Source organism: Bidens hawaiensis, unplaced genomic scaffold (genome assembly GCF_021521415.1).
Source record: "Bidens hawaiensis isolate Kalapana, Puna unplaced genomic scaffold, B.hawaiensis_p1.1 tig00006667_1, whole genome shotgun sequence".
NCBI classification, from domain to species: Eukaryota; Viridiplantae; Streptophyta; class Magnoliopsida; order Asterales; family Asteraceae; genus Bidens; species Bidens hawaiensis.
Window position 1 is genome coordinate 612,642 of NW_027491452.1, and position 24,508 is coordinate 637,149.

The 24,508-nt window shown below is 38.1% G+C and overlaps 1 pseudogene; it reads right to left on the reverse strand.

The window, feature by feature from the left end:
- Nucleotides 1-1,565: 1,565 nt before the first annotated feature.
- On the reverse strand, nt 1,566-4,932 carry LOC143633296 (serine/threonine-protein kinase BRI1-like 1; annotated as a pseudogene).
- Between the last annotated feature and the right edge of the window lie 19,576 nt (nt 4,933-24,508).

Here is a 24,508-nt window from a genome sequence, read left to right on the forward strand (position 1 = left end):
CCTTCACTGAGCCAGCGGTGAATGTTACTGTGGATTTTTCCGCAGCCGCGGCCGCGGTTGTGAGTTCACCTCCGGTGAGTTCACCTCCGCTGGTTTCTACCAAGGCAGCCTCCGCTATGCCTCCTCCGGCGCCGGCGACTACGGCCGGTCCTTCAGGTATGTCCGGGGTTGGGGCGTCAAGCCAATCTCTGCCTCCTTCCCATCTGCCTGACCTCTTGGATGGATATCCGTTAGATTCGGGTGATGGGTTTGGCGGCTACAGGCCTGTCCGGCTACAGGCCTGTCGTCGGTCTCTGAGCATGTGGGTCCTGCGGATCCAGTTGGTTTCTGCGCAGACCTCCCTCTTAATGGTGAGTCTTGCGGGTCCAACTGGGCTCTGCTGGGACCTACCTCTTCATTCCATCAAGTAAATGTTGGGACTTGTAGTTATTGTCATATTGGTAAACTTAATTCAAATGATTCACAAGGCCACATTAACTGGTTATTTCCAACAATTTAGTCCTAAAAGTAAGTAGACACGTGACTGGTTAAAGAAAAGGTAACGTATATGCTAAGGTTGCATAACATTTAGTTCTAGTAGCAAGTGGTCGCATGTATTCCCACATTTTATGTCTTCACTTTTGAACTCTTGTGTATGGAAAATAATTTGCAGTGAACTTCACACTTTTTAATTCGTGTGAGGTTATGAGAGCACAACTGGCATACTTATTAAAATGTGTAATTTGCATTTTACAGTATATGCTAAATGATTGAGCTAGCTTTTATAGCCAGTTTAATAATGTTTTATTTTGAAATTGGTACTTTATGTGTAAGATTTTCAAAGAACACTGTTTGGTTGTTTGGTTATAAAGTTATAACACATAAATATATTCAAAAAGGCTCAATTGCTTTACTGACATAGGAAAAATCCATAAAAGTTGAGACCAAAAAGGGATTTCTAATATGATGCTCAATCATCATCGCTACCACCACCTCTGGTCCACCATTACCTTTGATTTTGCTTAATTTACTCTTAATATTCGCACCTTGGTCCTCATATAACTTTAGATATTGCTGATTAGGATATTAAATTATTGTTTTCATCAATTTGTTTCCTTGCATTGTGATATAAGTTATAATTTTCTTAAAAAAAAAAAACTACTTGAGAAGCAAGCTATCATTATGATTTAATTTTTAACTTGGAATACTAGGATAACAAAACAAACTATGATTATTATTTAGGTAAAGATTTGTAGAGACCTTTGTCTTTGTAAAAAAAGGGATACGGTCCATTGCTCAAATAGGTATTCATCTAACATGTAGTATAATTACCTAAACAGGATTAAAGAATATAATCAATCAATACAGTCTGATTCAACAAGGTGCAATGATGATAAAACATGCTAAAAAGTTTGACATAAAGAACAAAGTAAGATTTATCTTAATCCAAGATAAGTGTAAATTAAGATCGAAAAATCATCTACTCATTTTGTTCCAAACCCGAAAATAATCATCTCCAACACTTAGAATTTCCAGAAAATTAATATTCACATAAAAAAAATAAAAATAAAAATTGCAACACTTGATCAATTACCCAAAGGTTATTTTTCTTGAGATTCATCAATCACTGAGCTTCTCATAGAGATCACATCAAGAACATCACTTCCAGAATTATTTATAACCTCTTTAAACATTCCCATTACTTGAATCATTGTCGGTCTCTTCCACGGCTTATTATCAACACACTGAAACGATATCTTCAAACAATGAATCAATTCAGATTCACACGATTTGTCAGATAACATTAGTTCAGGGTCCAAAATGTCACGAACTCTTCGTTCTCGATGCAACTGCTTAGCCTACCCGACAAGATTATTATCATCTCCAAACTCCTTAGTATCTATCGGTTTTTACCCGGACAAAAGCTCTAACAACACAACACCATAACTATAAACATCCCCTTTAGCCGTGCACCTGAAGCTTTGGTAGTACTCGGGTGGGACATACCCGGGGGTCCCGGCTAATGTGCTCACACTAAGATGAGTTTCTTGTGCATTAACGAGTCGGGCCATTCCAAAATCCGAGACCCGGGCTTCAAAATCTTGGTCTAGAAGTACATTACTCGACTTCATATCGCGGTGAATAATATGTGGAATGCAACTATGGTGTAAAAATGCTAGCCCTCTTGCTGACCCAATGGCTATCTTTTTTCGTGTTGACCAATCGAGCCACGGAACACACCCGCCCCCTTTGACCCGATCGTGTAAAACCGCTTCTAAACTTCCCCATTTCATATACTCGTAAACAAGCAGTCTTTCTTCACCTATCTTACAATAACCCAACAACGGCACAAGGTTACGATGTTTGATTCTTCCAATGGTTTCCATTTCAGCCATGAACTCTCTGTCTCCTTGACTCGTCACGTGTATAAGTTTCTTGATCGCGACAACACTCCCATCTTTTAACTCAGCTTTGTAAACGTCACCAAACCCGCCCGAACCAATTAATGTGTCGGGACTGAACCCGTTTGTTGCTTCCAGCAAGTGGCCAAAAGTTAGCTTTCGTAACGGCTTCTCAAACGTCGCGATATTAATGCTTAATGGCTCGGGAACACCCTTCAACTTCCAACTGCTGTTTCCCGAAGCTGAAAGGCTTTCCATATATTTATCTCTTGCTTCCACTTTCTTTTGGTACTTGTTCATTCAAAAAGAATAAATGTGAGAATGAGTATACATATAAGAGATGCGAGTATCCCGACAACCACCCCGGTAGTCATAGAAGTTGTCCTCTTTGTTCCATGTTTCGGCCTAGCCCGTCGGGCTTCTGACCCACAAGGATCCAATGGAAGCCCACAAAGGCCAGAGTTGTATTCATATTTTGATGATGGGAAAGTGGTAAGTTGTCCTCCTGAAGGTATCGGGCCCGTGAGCTTATTATTTGACACATCGAAGTTGTTTAGGAATGAGAGACTCACTAATGATCCTGGGATGAAGCCCGTTAACGAGTTATGTGAAAGATCAAGAAGCAAAGCGGTTTTCAAATTACCTAAACTAAACGGGATATCACCCGTAAGGTTATTGTATCCAAGATTCAAAACTTGCAAGTAACTCAAAGAACCGTAGCTTTGAGGAATACTTCCCGTTAACAAGTTGAACGACAGATCAAGATAGATCATGCTACCATTAGCTTCATAATTATACATTGTCAAACCAGAATATATTCGAGTCGAGGGGCAAGAATGGTAATTCAAAAACCCTTCAAGTCTCTCTTTCCTTATACCCTCAAACTCAACAAGCCCTCCAGCAAATCTACAAGCAGTCCCACCTTCATTCCTCACAAAAGCAAACTGCTTGCCCGAAACGGGCCCCGGGGAAACGAGCCCGGCTGAGCCCGCTAGCTCTTCCGGAAGTGGCCCGTTTAGTAAATTACTATTCAAATCTAACCAAATGAGGCTTTTACACTTACCAAGACCTATTGGAACATCACTGGTTAATGGATTGTTTCCTAGTTGAAGAATTGCAAGATTCACAAGATTCCCTACACCGGTCGGGATCTCGCCTTGGAGCTTGTTGTTAGAAAGCGAAACCCATATTAGATTCGTGCAGCTAGCGATCGATGTCGGGATTGTTCCTGTGATAAGGTTGTTGTTAAGGATCAATGTTTGAAGATTCCCTCCTTTGACACAGATTCCATCTGGGATTCCACCCGTGAGATTGTTAGCCCACATTATCACATCCAAGATCTCTGGAAGATTCCATATTCCAACAGGAATTACACCAGTCAAACTATTGAAACTAAGATCAATAGTTTGTAAACTTTTGCAACCACCAATATTATTTGGTATAAAACCTGATAAATAATTATTGGCCAAAAGTAACTTCTGAAGTGAATACGAAAATGGTGAGTTTGAATCACACCATTCAGAAGGTATCTCACCTGTAAACTCATTAGAACTCAAGTCAATGACTTGGAGTTGACTACAGTTGACCAAATTCAACGGTAAAGTCCCTATCACATTGTTAAATGCCACATAAAGATACTTCAAGCTTGTCATGGAACTCACAGTTTTGGTTAAAAAGTCACCAGAGAGATAATTATGGCCAAAATTGAGGCTCGAGAGCAACGAACACGAACCGAAAGTTGACGGAAGCCTGCCGGTTAACTAGTTGCCAGAAAGATCAAGCTCTTCAAGTGTGCTACAAGCATTTCCGACCTCCGGCGGAACCTGGCCGGAAAATGTATTCCAAGATAAGGACAGTCTTTTTAAGGATTTGAAACCACCCAGTATTTCTCCCGGAATCTTCATATTTAAAGCATTATGGCCGATATCAAGGCTTTCTAAAAGGCTACAGTTTGTCAAGCTCCCCGGAAACCTATCTCCGGTAAGACTGTTTCTTGAAAGATTGATTGTTGTAAGATTCTGGCAAGTTCCAAAGTCAAGATTCTGAAACTTTCCGGTGAAGTTGTTGCCGGAAAGATCAAGGAACTGTAAACTGGGTGGTAGAAAACCGGTGGGTATGTCGCCGGAAAGCCGGTTATCGGAGAGGTCTAGTGACGTAAGATACCTGCAATAGTACAAAGAAATGGGGAGGCTTCCGGTGATCTTGTTGCCGGAGAAGTTAAGCATGCTAACGTTCCAGCAGTTAGAAAAGGTAAGGTTGCCGGAGAAAGAAAGAGAAGAAAGAGTGGAGATTGACATAATATCATTTAGGTTAAGAGTACCCGTGAGGCGGGCGTTGGTGAGATTAACCGCGATGACACGGTTGTTATCCGAACACTGCACGCCTCGCCACGTACACGGGCTTGATGAAACTGTCCAGTCGGATAAAATGCGGGTTGGGTCGGAATCAATGGATGAGTTTTTGAAAGATAATAATTGGAAAGCAGTGTCATCTTCTTGACTTGTAACAAAGAGTGGAAGCAGAAAGCAAAAGTGTAAGGATTTCTTCATCTGATTATTATTTGTTTTGAAAGTCTTTCATGGCATGCAAATGAAAAGGAAGAAAAAATGTCTTTTTGAAGATGAATGAATGAGTAAAGGTGGTGGTCCTTGTTTTTAAGGATAAAAGAAAAGGGCTTGGGCTTGGGGGTAATGGAATCAGTCTAATGCATTCTTTTGTGAAACAAATTAAAAGCCTTAGAAATTGGGACTGTGTTTTCAAACCGAGACACTAGATGTTGCTTTGCTTTATGTATAACAAGTACATTTTTTGAGACATTTTAACCTATTCATATAATTTCGTATAATGTTTTTATCTCATTGGTTGAAACCAGAGTTATGTCGGCCGGTTTGACCATCTTTAGAGCAGCATACGTGATTCTATTAACAATTTACGGATTGGAAATTGTCATGTGAAAATAGATGAATTTGAAAATTACTATTTCGTCCTTAATAGTTAGAACAAAATAAATCCAAGCTTCTACTAGAATTTGAACATCTTCATTCAACAAAATCCTACTTTTAAGAAAAGCTACCTGCAAATCTAACATCTGTTAGCAGCAAGGAAGAACAGAATCTATTACAAACATAAAACGAAAAAAATAATTAGCACAATTAATGAAGATAAATGTGCAAGTTTCAATATAAAGAAAATATGTAATACTCTTTTTTAAGTTTTAACTTCTAAAGTTTATAAAAAGTATAAAAAGAGAAGGAAGAACCGAACCACACTTGTTGAAGGTAGTTAAATATCAAATTGTCAATTGCAGGAGCATTTACATCTCTTTATCTATATATATTTTAAGTTTATAGTTACATTAAAATTCATTATATTTGTTTACTTATTTGCAAATTAAATAATATATTTTTATATATTTATTACTATTTTTTCCCTATCATCCACTCATAATCACTCTAAAAAATATTAGAAAAAAGGCAGATTGCATTTTAATAATCTAAATTTAATGTAGTTGGCTGATAATAATCTCAACTTAAAAAATAGCTATCACCGGTCCCAACTTTCACACAATTTGTTTTCATTGGATCTCTGTTAAAAAAACTTAACGACATTAAGTTTTTTTACAAATTTCAAATTAATGTTTTAGGACTTTCAATCGGAATTAGGATACGAATCGATTGATGTAAAACTTACCTTAAAACGGTACTCCAAACAACTTGATTTTTGTTAATTAAAAGTTTACACACCTGAATTGAAGCATCCTTTAGTCGTTTGAACAATTAGTTTAAGGTAAGTTTTACATCAATCGACTTATATCCTCATTCTAAACGAAAGCACTAAAACATCAATTTGAAATTTGAAAAAAACTTAAATCCATTAACTTATTTTTAACGGAGGTCCAATGAAAACAAACAGTGTGAAAGCTAGCACAGGTGACGGCTATTTTCTAAGTTGAGATTATTATCAGCCAGCTACATTAAGTTGGGATTATTAAAATCCAATTTGCCTAAAAAAGTGAATAAGATGCTACAAAAACTTTTCAAATACAGTGAAAAATACAAACATTTTCTTTCTCCTCCACCCTGAACATCATAAATCACTTTCTACATTATCAAAATCCCATTCACATAATTTAGTGAATACGATGAGAATTCTCCAACAACGTAAACTTGAAAACAGATTTATTGTATATCTTAGTGTGAAAAAATAGAACAAAAAATCTCTGGCATCCATTAGAATATTCAAATGTCATTACTAACAAAATGACACATTACACTTAATACACATTAAATTTTGTGTAAATTAATATACAACAATAACCTTAGACCCTTCTATGGAATGGTGTTTGCCTGTCCAAATGCTCGTCATAATGACTTGAGATCATTTGCAACGTTGGTTTTGGTAATGGGTAAAGGTTTGCTTGAATTAGGAGTTGAGGTACGTCCATGGGTGTTATGCCATCAAGCCTAGGGTATGAAATATACAAGCTCAAAATATTCACCAAAACCCATCCGTATTTAATGAAAGACTTTGTCGATTTTATATAGCCTGGATATCTTTTGAAGCTGAGTATGTAATTCACTACCAGATTAAAGTATTTCGTGTCAAAATGAAATCAATAATCATATAATACATAAAATAATTTGCAAAGAACGAGAAGTTATCTTTTAAATTTCAAAGTATTAATTCGATGTGTGAAGTCAAACCAAATGATTTCTTCATATAGGTGTTGAACCAAACACACTGATTGGGGAGCGAAATGCCACAATTTTCGTAAACGGCTGTGACTGTTGGGATGTAAACCTGTTGTTACGTCGGCATTAGGACCTCCATTTGGTATCAAACTCAGCAGCTACCAAAGTTTCGAGATACTACCAAATTACAAGATGCTATTGCATTTAAGTTGCTACTTAGCTACCGACCTTTGGTAACCAATTTGCTACCGAGTAGTAGCGATCTTCTACTTATTTCCAGTAATGTTTTGGTAACATTTTGAGTTTTTTAGTGCAATCAGTAGTCATCAATGCTGATTAGATGAGTTTCGTCATCAGACATAACCCCAGTCAAGAGCAGCCCCTTGACTCTATTAGGGTGCTACCTGAACCAGCCATAGAGTGATGCACCTTGGAACCCCAAGGTACCGCAGAGGTTCCTTAGTACCTAAGACATTATAATATTGAATACTTCACATCTCATAATTAACATCAATTAATGGTTATTATGATTTCTGATTTGATCTACAAGTAAGTCTCAATTACCTAAAATGATCAAACCATAGTAAAATCACCAACACTTAAGCAAGCTTCGTTCTCCAGTTTAACAAATTTTATCATAAACAAGCTACAATCGAATATTAGCTTGCTCAACTTAGTAAAAGCTTGGTTCTACTTACATGCCATATAGAACTTGAAAAACTCAATAAAAGAGTTATGAATTCGAGTTCCAGTAGTTACCTATTTTAACTTACCTTTTTGACTTTTTGCAATTTCTTTCTTGAACAACGAAGACCCGAACACTCAGGGTCATTTTGGCAAATAGATTATGTTTTCTTCCGAAGAATAGATCAAGGTGACCTAGCCCACCCATCTACAAGGAAACCAACAACTAGAAAAACTCATGGCTCTACCTAGAGCAAATCCCATACAAGACTTGCCCTTATTTGTTATGCCCACATACGCACATAAACTCATTGTTTAAAACACGAAAGAGCATATTCGTGTTTCATGAAAAGCAAAAGCCAATAAGTTGTATATTGTATAACGGTTAGTTGAAAATCTAATAAGCTAACCATGGTGGAATTGAATACAGCCTAGAATTGTGAAGGAAATGGGGTTGCTTTCACAATATAAGGACGGTGTAGACTTTGGATTTAATTATACTTCCTTATAGTTAAAGTAATCGTTATTGTGTTATTTAAAAAAATAAAGATCAAGTTGTTTTAGAGAAGTTTTTGACAATTTAGAAAATTAAACGGAACATTATTTTCGTAACCTTTTATCATTATAGAAGTAAATACATATCTTACTTGAACATCGCTATATATTTATACTTCATAAACAAATAAACAATCATAGTGATAGTTTTCCCTTTCATTTTATTAAGTTAGTAATTATAACTAGTAGGGTTTCGGGTTGATAGAATGTATTGTTCAACCCAAACTCGAACCATATTCTTATTGGGAGAAACACAACTTCGGAACTTGGGATAATCTTTATATCACAACAATTAACCAGATACAAATAAGACTTGCTTTCAATATGATATTAAGCGCAAACAACAACTAACAAGTACCTCAAATACAGAAACCAAAATTGAAGAGGTAGGTCCCAGCAGAGCCCAGTTGGACCCACAGACTCACCTTGAAGAGACGTCTGCGCAGTTCAACCCGCAAGACTCCTTAACGGACGTCTGCGCGGTTGAACCCGCAAGACTAAACTAAAGGAACGTCTGCGCAGAAACCAACTGGATCAACAGGACCCACCACACTCAGAGACGTGACGTCCTCACGTGCGGTACGCAAGCTGTTCCCGCAGCAGGAAACGCCTACCAATGGTTTTCAGGTACTCCGCCTGTTCCCGCAGTTACGGATACCGGCCATCAGGGAAGGCCACCCGCGCAGCATGGCTACACGCACAAGGCTTAACTCTCATAATAATTCAGCAGTCACCTGAAGAAGGAATGAGCAAGCCGGGAACATTCCCGCACAAAGGCGGGAGGGGGAATACTCCCGCCCAAATGAGCCAGTCCGTACGATACTGAGGATCTTTTACTGTACCTGACGAGGTATGGGCAAAAGATCTGTCCAAAGATACGACAGCTCATTGACAACAGTATGGCGAGCAGCATGCTCTTGTACTGTATGTCACTATTAGCCGCTACCTACTCACCAACTCCTGAAATACCACGTGCCTAGCCTGTAGTTGGTGAAAAAGGAATAGTACACAGCAGGCCTGGTCACTATCAGCCGCTGCCTACTCACCAACTACTAGCAGGGCACGTGCGTAGGCCACTGTTGGTTGAACAGGAATACTATTCAGCAGGCCACACCTCCTTGGAAACCTACATTCGGCTATAAATACCACAAATGGTATGATCATCTAATCTTAACACATTATCATCATATTATACCTGATATCTGCTCTAGCAAGCTCTTAATATACATTTATATTTAAAGAGCAATCTAGTCTGATTCTCACGCCGGAGGGTGGTCACAAGGAAGAACCCCCCCTTCTCAGTGACAAGCTCACGGTGTCTGTTTTGCAGGTTATCAGAAGAACCATCTTCTCTGGGTATAACCCCTCGTGGGAAACATCTATCTAACCCCCAGGTTACCCGTAATCTGCCCGGGGTCCGGTTAGTGTTTCTTCAAAAATTAAAACATCATTGTGATGATTTGAATATACAAGAACTCTCAAGAATCAGAATTAGACAACAACAATAGTTGGGATGAACAAAGCGTCTTGAGTAAAAATATATGGCTTCACTTGTTTTATACCAACAATAACTCGTATGGGCTGGAATCCTCAAAGCAAACAGCAGCCCATCTAGCCCCTGACCCATTAATTTCTAAGCCAGCTTCTTATAAGCCCACAACTAATCTCCAAGCTCAACAGTCATTCAACGCAAAATACATAATGTTAGCAAGTAGAAAAATTTTAATACAAAATTATGAGGGGCATTTACATACGTCCTCTTGCTAAGATTACTGAAGAAGTACGGATCTAATCCTGAGTGGACCGGATCTATGTTTCAACCAAGTGTGAACTACAACACGAACCAACAAGTCAGATGTGATCAGACTCAGCTAGATTCCTGCAAAACAAACACCGTGACTCTCGCTACGGGAAGGACAAGAGGGGGGGGGGGTTTCTTCAAATAACCACCCTCTGGCATGAGAATAAGTACTGTTCTTAAGGAGAGAAAGTACAAAGTGATTGATGTAATATGTGGGTAGTGAAATGAGTACCTCATATAGATGATGAAGGTATTTATAGCCGTAGGTGGGGGAAGGTGATTGGTGGAATTATCACTATCTAGAATATTCTTTTCTACCTGAATGGACACGTGTCGCGCCTTGATAGGGTGTGACAGCCCGGCCATATGTATGGTTGTTACTGTAAGCGATTATCATTCCAACGTGATTTGTATTCCATATTCAAAGTGAATACATACAACAGAATAGGTAAGCTACCTTTCCTATAATTAAGCTACTTAAATGGAAACGTGATTAAATCCACTACATTAAAATATACAAAATACTAAATGGAAATACAATAATATTTATGGTTAATACACCCCCTCAGTTTGAGCAGGAGAAGAATGGATGTGTAGACTGGATCGGAAGCGTGTAAACAGCTGACGCGATAGTCCTTTGGTAAAAATGTCTTCATATTAAAAATCGGCTGGAATGTGTAGAACGCGAACTGCACCAATACGTACCTTTTCCCGAACAAAATGAATATCGAGTTCTACGTTTTTAGTTCGTTGATGTTGTACCGGATTTTTAGATAGGTAAACTACAGAAATATTCTCACAATAAACGAGGGTGGCCTGTTGAGTGGGAACAAATAACTCCAGCAAGAGATTCCTTAGCCAACTCGTTTCAGCCACCGCGTTTGCAACACCCTGATACTCGGCTTCGGCGCTTGAACGCGAAATAGTCGGTTGCCGTTTTGAGGACCAAGAGACTAAATTATCTCCTAAAAATATACAATAACCAGATGTCGAACGGCGCGAGTCGGGACATCCCCCCCAATCGGCATCAGAATACGCACATAATTAAAGCGATTTAGAAGGAGATATGTGTAAGCCATGGTCGAGCGTTCCCTTGACATAATGAAGGACTCGTTTCAAAAAATGAAGATGCGGGTCGCGAGGGGCATGCATGAATAGACATATTTGTTGAACCACATAAGTTAGGTCGGGTCGCGAGATCGTGAGGTATTGGAGAGCCCCGACCAATTTCCTATATTCAGTCCCGTCAAGCAACAAGCTTCCACTAGTTGCACTAAGTTTTGAGCCCGGATCGACCGGTGATGTGCTAAAAGTAGTCTAATAAAAACACGCTAATCTAGACACTAAATAATAAATTCTAGACTCTTAAACTTAACTAAACTACTAACCAGCAAGTGAACCGATCGACTCTAGTACAGCTAAGTAAGTCCGGATATCGAACCCACAGGACTCTTTAAATTACGTTTACTAGATAATTTGACTCAACTACAGACACAACTTATCTATTTATTATTTGCTTAAGGGAAGTTTTACTAATAAACTAATTTTAAACTAATTTAAACTAATTAAGAAAATAAAGACGACTAAACTTAGAACATAAACTTAATTCAGATGATGATGAACAACCACCTAGGCTAGAATCCCTTAAGTTTCAGTTATCAATTAACCGGGAGAGTATTTAGTTATGGAACTGGGATCGTGAAATAGACGCTTAACGGCTTAAGAGAAAACCCGAACAGGACCCTTGACCCTTCTCAAGAGACACCTATGGGTTTCTAATAAGTTTTAACGCACGCCAGTATTAAAAATCAAGTTTCCTTACAGTCACCTAATTAATTACAAACTAGTTCCTTTATATGAAATCCTACCTTACAGCGCGGAAATCAAAGGCAGTCTAATATATTGAATTGAGTCGATTAACAAAATTAATCAATCAAACCTAGACGGACTCCTTACGAAGAACTAAATCTTGTAATCCTGATCAACAAAGACCTATCAATAACCTAGCACCTTACAACTATTTAGGTTAGCAACATACTTAGGTTTATTTAATTAAATAATATTATTCGTATGATCTTATTCGAAATCAATCATAAAATAGTCAAAAACACAAAGTAGATGACCTAATAGCAACCTATCATAATGACAAACAATAATCAAGGCAACTATGGAATAATAAAACTCAACAAACAACTCTAAGCACACATATGCATCAATTTAATATAATTAAACCTTTTACTAGTTCATAAAACCATAACGATAAACAAATCCCAAGTCAAAATCAAATATCAACAAAGGTTCATCATAAGCCTAGGCAGTCTATAATGTTTAGCCTAGCATCTTAAAGTAAAACAAAACAATGATAACTGAAATCATGGTGGAAAATAAAAGAAACGAAAGATTAAAGGCGATAAAACTCGGGGTCTTTGTTCTTGATCAATATGCTCGCCACCGTATGATTCCAAACCTCCAAAACCTCGAAAATATCACCTCTTGAGCTCCCAAATTCGTCCCAGCCATTTAGGGTATTCAGGTTATCTTTTAGGTTGAGTTTAGGGGTCTTTAAATAGGAAAATACAAGGCCCAAACCCAAAAATCAGAAAATTATGGAATGTGTGCTTCCCAAGGCGCCGCGCGATGGCCCTCACCTCCTTGGCCGCGCAGCGCTCCGGCTGGGAGGGGGGTGTGTCACCCGGTCAGGTCTGGTCCGGTTCACTCCTGATGCTCCGGTTCGCCGGTTTAGCTCGTTTTTTATCGTTTTTTGCCCTCATTAACCACGAACAAGTTCCAGGACCTAGATTATTCAAATGTGTTAGTAATATACAAATCTTAACAAAAACCAATCATAAACTAATAAAATAATATATAAAAGATACACAGGATTCATGTATATTAAGCATTATATCAAATATCCTCACACTTATCTCTTTTTCGTCCCTGAAAAAGTCTTATTGCAATGGGATCAGAATCGGAGAAATACAATCTTACAAACATATAGGTTATCTTTAAAATTTTAGAACAACGCAAAAAGTGCGATCACCGATATTGTTGTCCACTTAAATCCATGCCTTTATCTTTACTGGGACAAGTAAGATCCAACTATCATTATTATTATGTTTATATATAATCTAGCGGAACCCACAATCAAGGCCCGTTTTATTTTAGATTTTACCGGATCAAACTACCCCAACTTGACTTAAAACTCATAGATAGCAGATTAAAACATTGTTGTACCTTATTCATGAATAGCTAAGACGATCAAGGATATTGTTTGTCCACCTAAATTTAAACATCAAAGTCTACCAAGCAGCCATTAGATACGATTAAGGTTCAGTTATTCAACTAGCTAGCTAGTGTTCCCCACTACATGACATACCTCCGTTATCATGCAATACCTCGGACCCATTACCACACGTGATTTTACAAGTTTCCATCTGTCAGTTTACATACGTCATGTCTCTAGTTGATCCTGTTCTTAATGGTATGGGACGCAAGTAAGAGGACCACATATGACTAACAGCGGGATGATCACTGGATCATCAAGATTTTACTTCACTGTAATTGATGTAATTGAGTGTAATGATTGCAGTAAACTGCAGGTTTATGCTTAAAAGCTTTTATTTGTTTAAATACCCGAAGATACCCAGATGAACAACCGTAAAATGACCCGTGGTCTCCGAACCCGAGGCATCCCATCACTACAGGATTTAAGGCTATAAAACCATACGCCTATGAAGTGTTAACCATTAAAACTAGAAGTGCAAGTTTTAAGTTTATATCACCGGCTACACGACATACTTTTACGTTTAAACCTACCCAAGCATCGTATGATAGCGTATTCAGATTTATATAAAATTCATAATTTTATACAATCAAACTAAAAATGAGGCTTGAGTATGACCCGACCTTTCATCTCGTATTTTATACAGACTTAACATGTTTCTCACTAAAAATCATATTTTTATCGTTTAAAACCAACTATCAAACTGCCCTTTCATTCTAAAGGCTGAGCCTACCAACACATCCCAAGTTAAGTGCGTGTTCTTTAATTATATCTTATTATTAGTAGTTTGAAAAACCGATTCTCGATAAGTATCCTCATCTCCCATTTATATGCAAAAAAAACCAATTTCAAAGGACATTTTTCAAAACCTTTTTTTTTAACTAACGATAAAATTAACTACGAATCAAATGTCATATCCCCACACTTAAATTTTGCATTGTTCTCAATGCAAGGATAAGGACTAAAAATAAAAATAAATTCGAAATACAAAAAGCTAAAAACCTAAAAATATAAATTAAAAATAAAAATAAACATGCTAAATAATGGAAAAGACTTAGCTGGTAATATCCGCGTAAAGATATAATGCTAAAGTCTTCTTCCATCAATGCCCTCCAACTCCGAACATACGCATCAAACGGTATTTCCTTCTCTAACACACAAACGGAAGCGACAAAAATAACAATATCTAAAAACTTATCTTATCAACTTGATAGATGTTAAACATTCAAAGTATTACCAAAGCAACCAACCCAACCAAAATATAATAAAAATAACAGCAGCAAACAGCTAAATAAAAAGTATACAGCTCCTGCTGCTCCATCCCTACACTTGAATTTTGCATTAAACTTCATGGGGATACTCTTCTAGGTCAAATCCTACAAAACTTAAAAACAAAAAAACAAAGAAAAACTACAAAAGACTACGTTAGTGACTCAAAAATTATACAAACTCCGCGGAACCTCCCCACACTTGAACTTAATCAGGAGGTTTCTCTTTGATCTGGACCCTATCCAACCCGTTTAGTTCCACTAGGTACTTGTTAAACATTGAACTTTTCTCGATAGAATTGAAAAATGATTTAAAAATCTTTAACGGGTCAGACCACCAAAATTTAAACTTACCTGGAAAGAACCGGATGCATGACATGTATCGAGAAAACTGGTCATTCTTGAACTTCAATGGCTTCTTCTTTCCTGCAGACCATCTTCTGATTTGCAAATTATTCCGGTTCGCAGATGCTTCTCTCTCTGCCTTCTCCAGTGGTTTTGATTTATGAGCGACATTTATTATAAGTGTCACAGGCCAGCTGCGATGCTCTTCCACTACCACCACTTCTATATCTTCTAGTAGGGATTCAAAAAATGCTAAGTCACCCTCCGAATCGAACTCACCTATCTCATCATACTCAGGCAACCCTTCTAACTCCAAATCTAAAAACTCATCCTCCTCACACAACGTTCTCAACCTCTTCCTCAACACCGAACATTAACTCAATTGAATCACCCAAATCCACTTCATCCTCAATCTCTTCTTCAACACCAAACATCCACTCAAGTGAATCTCCCAAATCCACTTCCTCCTCTATCTCCTCTTTCTTCACTAACAATCTTTGATAAGCAGCCCACTCTTCTTCATCTATTTCATCATCAGAGTCACTCTAGTAACCCTAAACCCTAAACCTGTGGAACCAGAGGTGGGACTTCATCGTCCATTTTCGTCTCCGTCACTTGAGTGATCCCCTCATCTGACTCGTCAACATACTCCAATAACTTCAATCTCTTTTCTTCTTCCTCTTCTTTATCCAATCTCCTAGTAATGCTTTCTATTACACGTTGGAGATCTGTAATAACGCTCTGCAGATTTTTCAGGATGATATGTTGCTCAACTAACTTCTGTTGGGAATCTGAGGCCAAATATTGAGCTAACACGTTCTCTAATATATCATCGTAATAATACGAAGGAGGTCCCTGCCAAAAATTTTGTTGCGGTTACACAGGAGCGTTAGCATAATAATGTGACAAACAGCCCACATAGTGAGGACATATAAGCGTAAAATGGGGTCCACCACAAATCTCACACATATTTATGAGACTCAAAATAAATAAAAGACACGGACAATTAGACTCCTATGACTCAAAATAAAATAACACGTATGTAGACTCTAGTAAAAAACTACTAAATAGAACTAACAATTACACTAAACTATATTAACCTAACTCCTACGACTCAAAAACAAAACAAAATACAAATAGCACGTATATAGCAAGTAAGTCCAATCAAAGCTAATAACGCAATTGCCAAGAGTCCCCGGCAACGGCGCCAAAAACTTGATGTGCTAAAAGTAGTATAATAAAAACAAGCTAATCTAGACACTAAGTAATACATTCTAGACTCTTAAACTTAACTAAACAACTAAGCGGCAAGTGAACCGATCGACTCTAGTACAACTAAGTAAATCTGGATATCGAACCCACAGGACTCTTTAAATTACGTTTACTAAATAATTTGACTTAACTACAGACACGACTTATTTATTTATTATTTGCTTAAGAGGGGTTTTACTAATAAACTAATTTTAAACTCATTTAAACTAATTAAGAAAATAAAGACGACTAAACTTAGAACATAGACTTAATTCAGATGTTGATGAACAACCACCTAGGCTAGAATCCCCTAAGTTTCAGTTATCAATTAACCGGGAGAGTATTTAGTTATGGAACTGGGATCGTGAAATAGACGCTTAATGGCTTAAGAGAAAACCCGAACAGGACCCCTAACCCTTCTCAAGAGACACCTATGGGTTTCTAATAAGTTTTAACGCACGCCAGTATTAAAAATCAAGTTTCCTTACGGTCACCTAATTAATTATAAACTAGTTCCTTTATACGAAATCCTACCTTACAGCGCGGAAATCAAAGGCAGTCTAATATATTGAATAGATTCGATAAACAAAATTAATCAATCAAACCTAGACGGACTCCTTACGAAGAACTAAATCTTGTAATCCTGATCAACAAAGACCTATCAATAACCTAGCACCTTACAGCTATTTAGGTTAGCAGCACACTTAGGTTTATTTAATTGAATAATATTATTCGTATGATCTTATTCGAAATCAATCATAAAATAGTCAAAAACACAAAGTATATGACCTAATAGCAGCCTATCATAATGACAAACAATAATCAAGGCAACTATGGAATAATAAAACTCAACAAACAACCCTAAGCACACATATGCATCAATTTAATATAATTAAACCTTTTACTAGTTCATAAAACCATAACGATAAACAAATCCCAAGTCAAAATCAAATATCAACAAAGGTTCATCATAAGCCTAGGCAGTCTATAATGTTTAGCCTAGCATCTTCAAGTAAAACAAAACAATGATAACCGAAATCATGGTGGAAAATAAAAAAAACGAAAGATTAAAGACGATAGAACATGGGGTCTTCGTTCTTGATCAATATGCTCGCCACCGTATGATTCCAAACCTCCAAAACCTCGAAAATATCACCTCTTGAGCTCCTAAATTCGTCCCAGCCGTTTAAGGTATTCAGGTTATCTTTTAGGTTTAGTTTAAGGGTCCTTAAATAGGAAAATATAAGGCCCAAACCCAAAAATCAGAAAATTATGGAATGCGTGCTTCCCAAGGCGCCGAGCGGTGGCCCTCACCTTCTTGGCCGCGCAGCGCTCCGGCTAGGGCGGGGGTCATCCGGTCAGGTCTGGTCCGTTTCACTCCTGATGCTCCGGTTCGCCGGTTTAGCTCGTTTTTTTTATCGTTTTTCGCCCTATTTAACCACGAACAAGTTCCGGGACCTAGATTATTCAAATGTGTTAGTAATATACAAATGTTAACAAAAATCGATCATAAACTAATAAAATAATATATAAAAGATACACGGGATTCATGTATATTAAGAATTATATCAACCGGGCGTTGTTGCAGGTATGCAATCTGTCATGTTTGCACGAGCAAGTATATCATTAGCATAGGAGCTTTGGGATTAAAATAGACCGCCTGTGTGACGGGTAACATTAATTCCAAGGAAGTGGTGCAAGGGACCAAGGTCGGACATTTTAAACTCGCTAGAGAGAGACTTGATCACGTGTTGTAGTAGTTTGTCATTTGAGGCTATTAAAATTATATCATCCACATACAATAGAAGGTAAGCTAAGTCATTTCCCCTTTTGTAAACGAAAAGCGAGGTGTCACTAACGGTGCTACGGAACCTGCATTTTGTTAAATATGTTGCGAATCTTTCGTACCAGGTGCACGGTGCGTATTTCAAACCATATAACGATTTTGTTAACCTGCACACATGGTTAGGAGAACATTCATCCGTGTAGCCCGGAGGTTGAAACATGTATACGGTTTCGTTGAGGTTTCCGTGTAAAAATGCATTTTTAACATCGAGTTGGTGAATGTTCCAATCCCGAGAAACCGCTAGACTAAGCACAATATGAATAGTGGTGGGCTTTAAAACCGGGCTAAATGTGACGTCACAATCTACGCCAATTTGTTGACTTTTCCCATTAACAACTAGCCAAGCCTTGTACCGTTGAAGAGAACCATTCGCGTTGAATTTGTTGCGATATAGCCACATACACCGGATGATGTTCGTGTCCGGCGGTCGAGGTACAAGAACCCAAGTTTGATTATCCATTAAGGCTTTAAATTCGTAGGTCATGGCGGCACACCAATTTGAATCGGTAAGGGCCTTTAGGTGTGAGGTGGGTAAGGGTGAGATTGTGGTTTCGGTTTGGGCATGGAGGTTAAGATGTGTTATGGGGCGAAATGTTCCAACTTTTGCCCCGGTGATCATTGGATGAGACGATGTCGGTTGTGGAGGTGGTAAATTGACAGATTGCGGCTCAATGTTGGCATTTGTATTTTGGAGTGTGGTGGGTGATGGGGCCTGTTGAGTTGCATGAGAGGGTGAGGAGGCTACTGGAGAGTTTGGAGTGAAAGTTGGGTGGGAGGGATAGAAGAATCACCTAAGGTAACAGGCGGGGCAAGTTAGTCTGTGGACGTAGGAGGAGGGTTAGGATATGGTTCTGTAGGTGGTGGTGAGGGTTGGTATATAAGGGGTGAGATGCTATCATCTAAGAATGTGTAGTTTTGTGAGGATCAGGACGAGACGGAAGCGAACGAGAAAGACGACTCATCGAACGTGATATGTCGGGAGAAACAAACCTTGCCGGAGGCAATGTCAAAACAACGATACCCTCTATAATCGGTCGGGTAACCGAGAAAGACACATTTAACGGATCATGCTGCGAGTTTGTTGGGTCGAGTGGAGTTAGTATTAGGATAACATGTGCATCCAAATACTTTCAGATGATCATAGGTTGGGTCTTTTAGGTAGAGGGCAGATGTGGGGTTCGGAAATGGAGGATTTTAGTTGGCAATATGTTATGAAGATAGCATGCCGTGTGAAGTGCTTCAACCCAAAAGGATAGGGGAAGAGAGGCATGCGTAAGGAGTGCTAACGTTATTTCACTTAGTCGTCGGATCATACGTTCCGATTTCCCGTTTTGTTGGGACGTTTGTGAAAAACGAAATTGTAGGCCATTTTTGTTTGCAAATGATTTAAATTGGTGATTATCAAATTCACCCCTTAAGTCACATTGAAACGACTTAATAATAATATTAAATTGTGCTCGAATATAGGTATGAAAATGAGAGAATTTGGTATAGGTGTCGGATTTAAATTTTAAAGGAAATACCCAAGTATATTGGGTGAAATCATCCACAAGAACCATGTAATATTTGTAACCGGTTTTGTTCGGGATGGGCGACGTCCACAAATCACAGTGCACAATATCAAAGGGTAAAATAGTACTTGAATTAGAAACTGAAAACGGTAACCGTTTATGCTTAGACAATAGACACGAGTTGCAAACTAAGTCTTAGCACGCTTATTACATGATAAGTTTATTCGAAACAAGAATATCAAAAACTGGAAATCCCGAATAACCTAAACGATCATGCCAAGGGTCTTGAGAGATGACAGCACAAACAGTAGACTCTGCGGGAAGAACTGGATAGGTGAGCAAGTAAAGGCTACTCGAGCTGTTGTGGTGCGATAACATCGTGCCAGTCTTGTAATCCTTCACAGAAAAACCATAAGGATCAAAATCAACCGAAACATTATTATCAATTGAAAACTTTCTAACGGAGATAAGATTTTTAATGACATTAGGTGCGTATAAGATATTGTTTAGGTGTAACAGACGGGATGAGGTTTTCAAGGTTGAATGACCCGATCCAAGTATTGGCATGCGTTGTCCATTACCAAAAAAAATAGAACCAATAGGACAATTAACTGATGGGTTAGTAATTTTACCTTGATCTCCGGTCAAGTGGTCCGTAGCACCCGAATCCATGTGCCAATAATCATCCCCGGAATCCATAGTCATTGCTTGAAGAGCTTCACCCAATTGAGTGGGTTGTAATGGATCAACAGAAGCAAAGTTGGCCTGATTTGGAGTAGCAGATGGTCCAGTGGGCTGTGAGGTTTGTTGGTGTGGGTTAGATGGGCCACGAGTAGAAGAAGCAGCCCATGGTGGAGATGTGACGTAGGCTGTCACGGTTTACTCAAACAATTAAATTTAAGACTTAAATACCTATAAACTAGTACGGGTAAGTAAGGTCGTCTCCACAGGGACTCAAGGAAAGTGCTAATTTAATATTACTAAGTTAATTATTAAACTAAGGCGGATAGACGATGTCAAGCGGTTTTTAGAAATGATTTAATTAAAACTAAATGATTACTTAAAAAGATTTGTAAACAATATTAATTAAAGGTATTCATTCTAGGTTCGGGTAGTGTGATATTCAACTTAATTCCATATTCACTTGTCTTGATTGCGCAGTAATTACTAGACCTAGTAGTTTGATTGTGATGACAAACGATACCCTAACCTAATTGTTAACACAAATGAACTCGATCTACACAATTACCAATTTATGCTTTAGGACAACTAACTCAATGATAAGGTTTGATGATTCTAGTTCAATGACACAAGAGCTTAAACCCTAAATGTTGATGAACAACCAAACAAACGTTACACAAATCAATAATCGCAAACACAAACTGTTTAAACAACCAAACAATCGATTGAACAAGATAAAAGCAATAAACTAAATCAAGTTCATAAACATTAGGCATATGAATCTGGTCTTAATGAGAATTACACAAAACCCTAGCCTAGAACGAACACTAGAGTTTAATCGAACATCGACATATTATGCAAAATACTTATCTTTGATGAGCATGCAAACCCGAGATGAACCGGAAGCCTTGGAATGGTAGAAAGTCGCCCAACACAGCCTCTTCTGCCTCTGGAAGTCGTAATAATTCGAATGGGGAGGTTAAGGGTTTTATATAAGGCAAACCCTAGTTTTTGCCGACTTTGAACATCTTCGCGTATCGCGAAGATGACAGGCAAACTTCTTCGTATCGCGAAGGACAAAATAGTCGGGGTCAGATTCTTGCAACTTCGCGTATCGCGAAGTTATCCCCCTGCATCTTCGCGTATCGTGAAGATGCAACTTTTCAGCATTTTTTATTTTCTTTTCTTGACTGCCTCGTGATGCGTGCACTTCCAATTTCTCACTTCTCGATCTTCATTCCAAGCCCGTAAATATCCTCATTAAGCTCCATAGCTTCCAAGTTCTTGAAAACACATAAATATAGTTGAAGTACCAATGTTCGTTCAATTATTTTATTAAAACTAACTAATTAATATATAAAATTAATTAACTTTTACCCAACCATCACATCCCCACACTTATCCTTTTTCGTCCCGAAAAAGATTTTGCAATGGAATCAAAATCAGAAATCATTCTCAAAATACTTCATAGATTATCTTAATTAAGCACAAAGAACACAAAAACCACGATTGCGACCCACGCCTTAATACTTACCGGGAAAAGTAAGGTGCGACAGTTTTATTAGTTCATATGATTAAAATGGAACCCACACCTCAAAGCCCTGAAGTCGCCTTACCACGCTTCATTATAGTTTTACCGAACCAGACCACCCAAACTTGACTTAAACCTTAAGATCAGACGATCAAAATTTGTACAATATTTCAAGCCCATATGTAATAGCTAAGACAATCTTGGATATTTTATTGAAAGCAACCCCAAAACTTAAGCAACAAAGTCTATCAAAATGGCCATTAGATACGATTAAGGTGCAATTTGATAACCAACCAGTAAATAGCCCCCACTACATGACATACCCTTGTTATCAAGCAACACCCAAAGTCCATCACCATACGTGAGTATGCACGAATTCATCTGTAGGGCTTACATGTGACGTGTCCCGTGTGGTCCATTTCTTAATGGTAATGAGACGCGAGCACGGGGACCCCACATGACTAACAGCGTGGATGATCAAGTCAGTAGTGAATTTGTACTTTGAAAGCACTTTTTGTGATCATGTTTATTGACTTATGAATTGATAGCTAAATTGCGGGTTTGCTCTTTTTAAGCTTTTTTTTTAATATGAATAAATCCACTTAGGATTTACGCATACCAGATGATAAACCGCATACCGACCCATGGTCTCCGTTCCCCGGGGCATCTCATCAATACAGGATTTAAGGCCATAAAACCATACGCCTATGAAGTGTTAGCCACTTAACTAGCCGTTTTTTCATTTATGTTTATATCACAAGCCATTTATCATACTTTAACGTTAAGCCTATCCAACCATTGTACTATAGACTATTCATATTAAAATATATTTTTTGTGATCAAATCTAATAATAAGGCTTGAGTATGGCCTAATCTTTCATTCTAGTCCTTACACAAGCTTAGCTAAACAAACAAAACCATGAAGGCGTTTCCCACTAAAAATCAAGCATTTAAAGTTCAATTAAGTCAACAACCAAATTACCCTTTCATTCTCAAGGCTGAGCCTACCAATACATCTCAAATTAAGTGTGTTCCCATTTTATTTATCTCTTATTATGTAATAATTTTGAAAAATAACCCCCGATTTTTCTATCATTTTCCATTATTGTGCAAAAAAATCTTAATTCAAGGAACATTAAAACTTTTAAATTTCTCCCCCATCCCCACACTTGAGGCAAACATTATCCTCAATGTTTAAAATTATAACATCTAAAATAGGGACGGGGTTAAAATTCACTTCGACAATTTTGAAAACCGGGCCTAATGTGATGGTGGTTATTTATTATACATTTATACAATTACATTTTTAACGCAAAAACTAATAAAACAAATAAGGTTATGAAAACGAAATCACCTGATAGAAAATATAACTCTCATGTGCAACTCTCGCGCCCTCGGTGATGCTCTCGGTGAACTTGCCCCTTCAACTCTCAAAATAAAATCTGCAAACTCTCAAACATGTAGAAGCAAGCTTCTCACAAGTGTCAAAAATTTAGGCCTTCTAAACCGTTTGCAAAACCATTAATTTTAAATTACCAGACGAGCTTAATAAATTCATAACAAAATTTGTTAAATGAGTAAAAATTGTTAAAAGACCTAACTCACTTTCGTAGGAATCAATATTTCATTTAGCGTATGCATCAAGCCCTTTAAACCACCGGTAGCCCGGGTGGACGAGTATGGTCTCGTGAGGGTTAATAGTGAACTACCCCACAAAGTTCAACTACAACAAAAATATACAAGTACCTGGATACAAGGCCGGATTGCCTCCTGGTTAGCGCTAATTTTTGTTAAGGTTTTCAGCCGGACCATTACCTGATTTCTTGTTTATGGTGGTCTAAGGGGACATTTTCCAACCGAGTTTCCTCTAAAAGCTCGGTAGTTGATATGCCTCGGATCCTCTTCTTCCTTCATGTTAAGTATGTTTGATAAACCCATACAGGCGGGTGTGAATGCACTTTTACCCTTAGAATTTCTCACATATGCCCAGTGGTTAACAAGCCGAGCACACCCACTTTTGCTTTTGTTTGAGCAACCCAACTTTGATCGAAAGCGAGCTGAACATTTCCCTACTAAGTTCCCGGAGTATGCTCGGTAATTAAGGTGCTGTGTGCCCCCCTTCTTCCTTGTGGTTGGCATATCAATAGAAACGATATAGGCCCATTTCACCATGTTATGTTCAGTGTCTTCCAAACTCACTTTCCTTTTGAACCATTCCCCCCAACTTTGTTTATTGGTGTGATTGTTATAAGAGAACCACTGAGATTCACCTGGGCTACTTTAATCATCGGCTCTTCAAAGGTTGATATGCCTTTAACCGGGTCTAAATTTTCAACTTCATGCACTAAAAGATCTGAACTTTGTCCCTCAATGTCATCTTGTTCAACCACAACCACAACCACAACATTCATTGGTTCATTGGTAATTAACGGAGTTGGTGTGGTATTAATCTCCACAACCCTTCCTCCACTTTGTGCTCTAAAAGTCCTTGAACCTCATCTATCACTTCATTATCCACCACGACACCACTAGCCTACTTCTCTCGTTCTCGTTTAATTTGGGCCACCTCTTCTAATAGTTGACTCATCAGTTCATCTTGGGCTGCATTAGACGTTTCCTGAAGCTCTAACCTTTGATTTATAGCCTTATTCTGAGCTTCTTGATCTCTCTTCATCTCCTT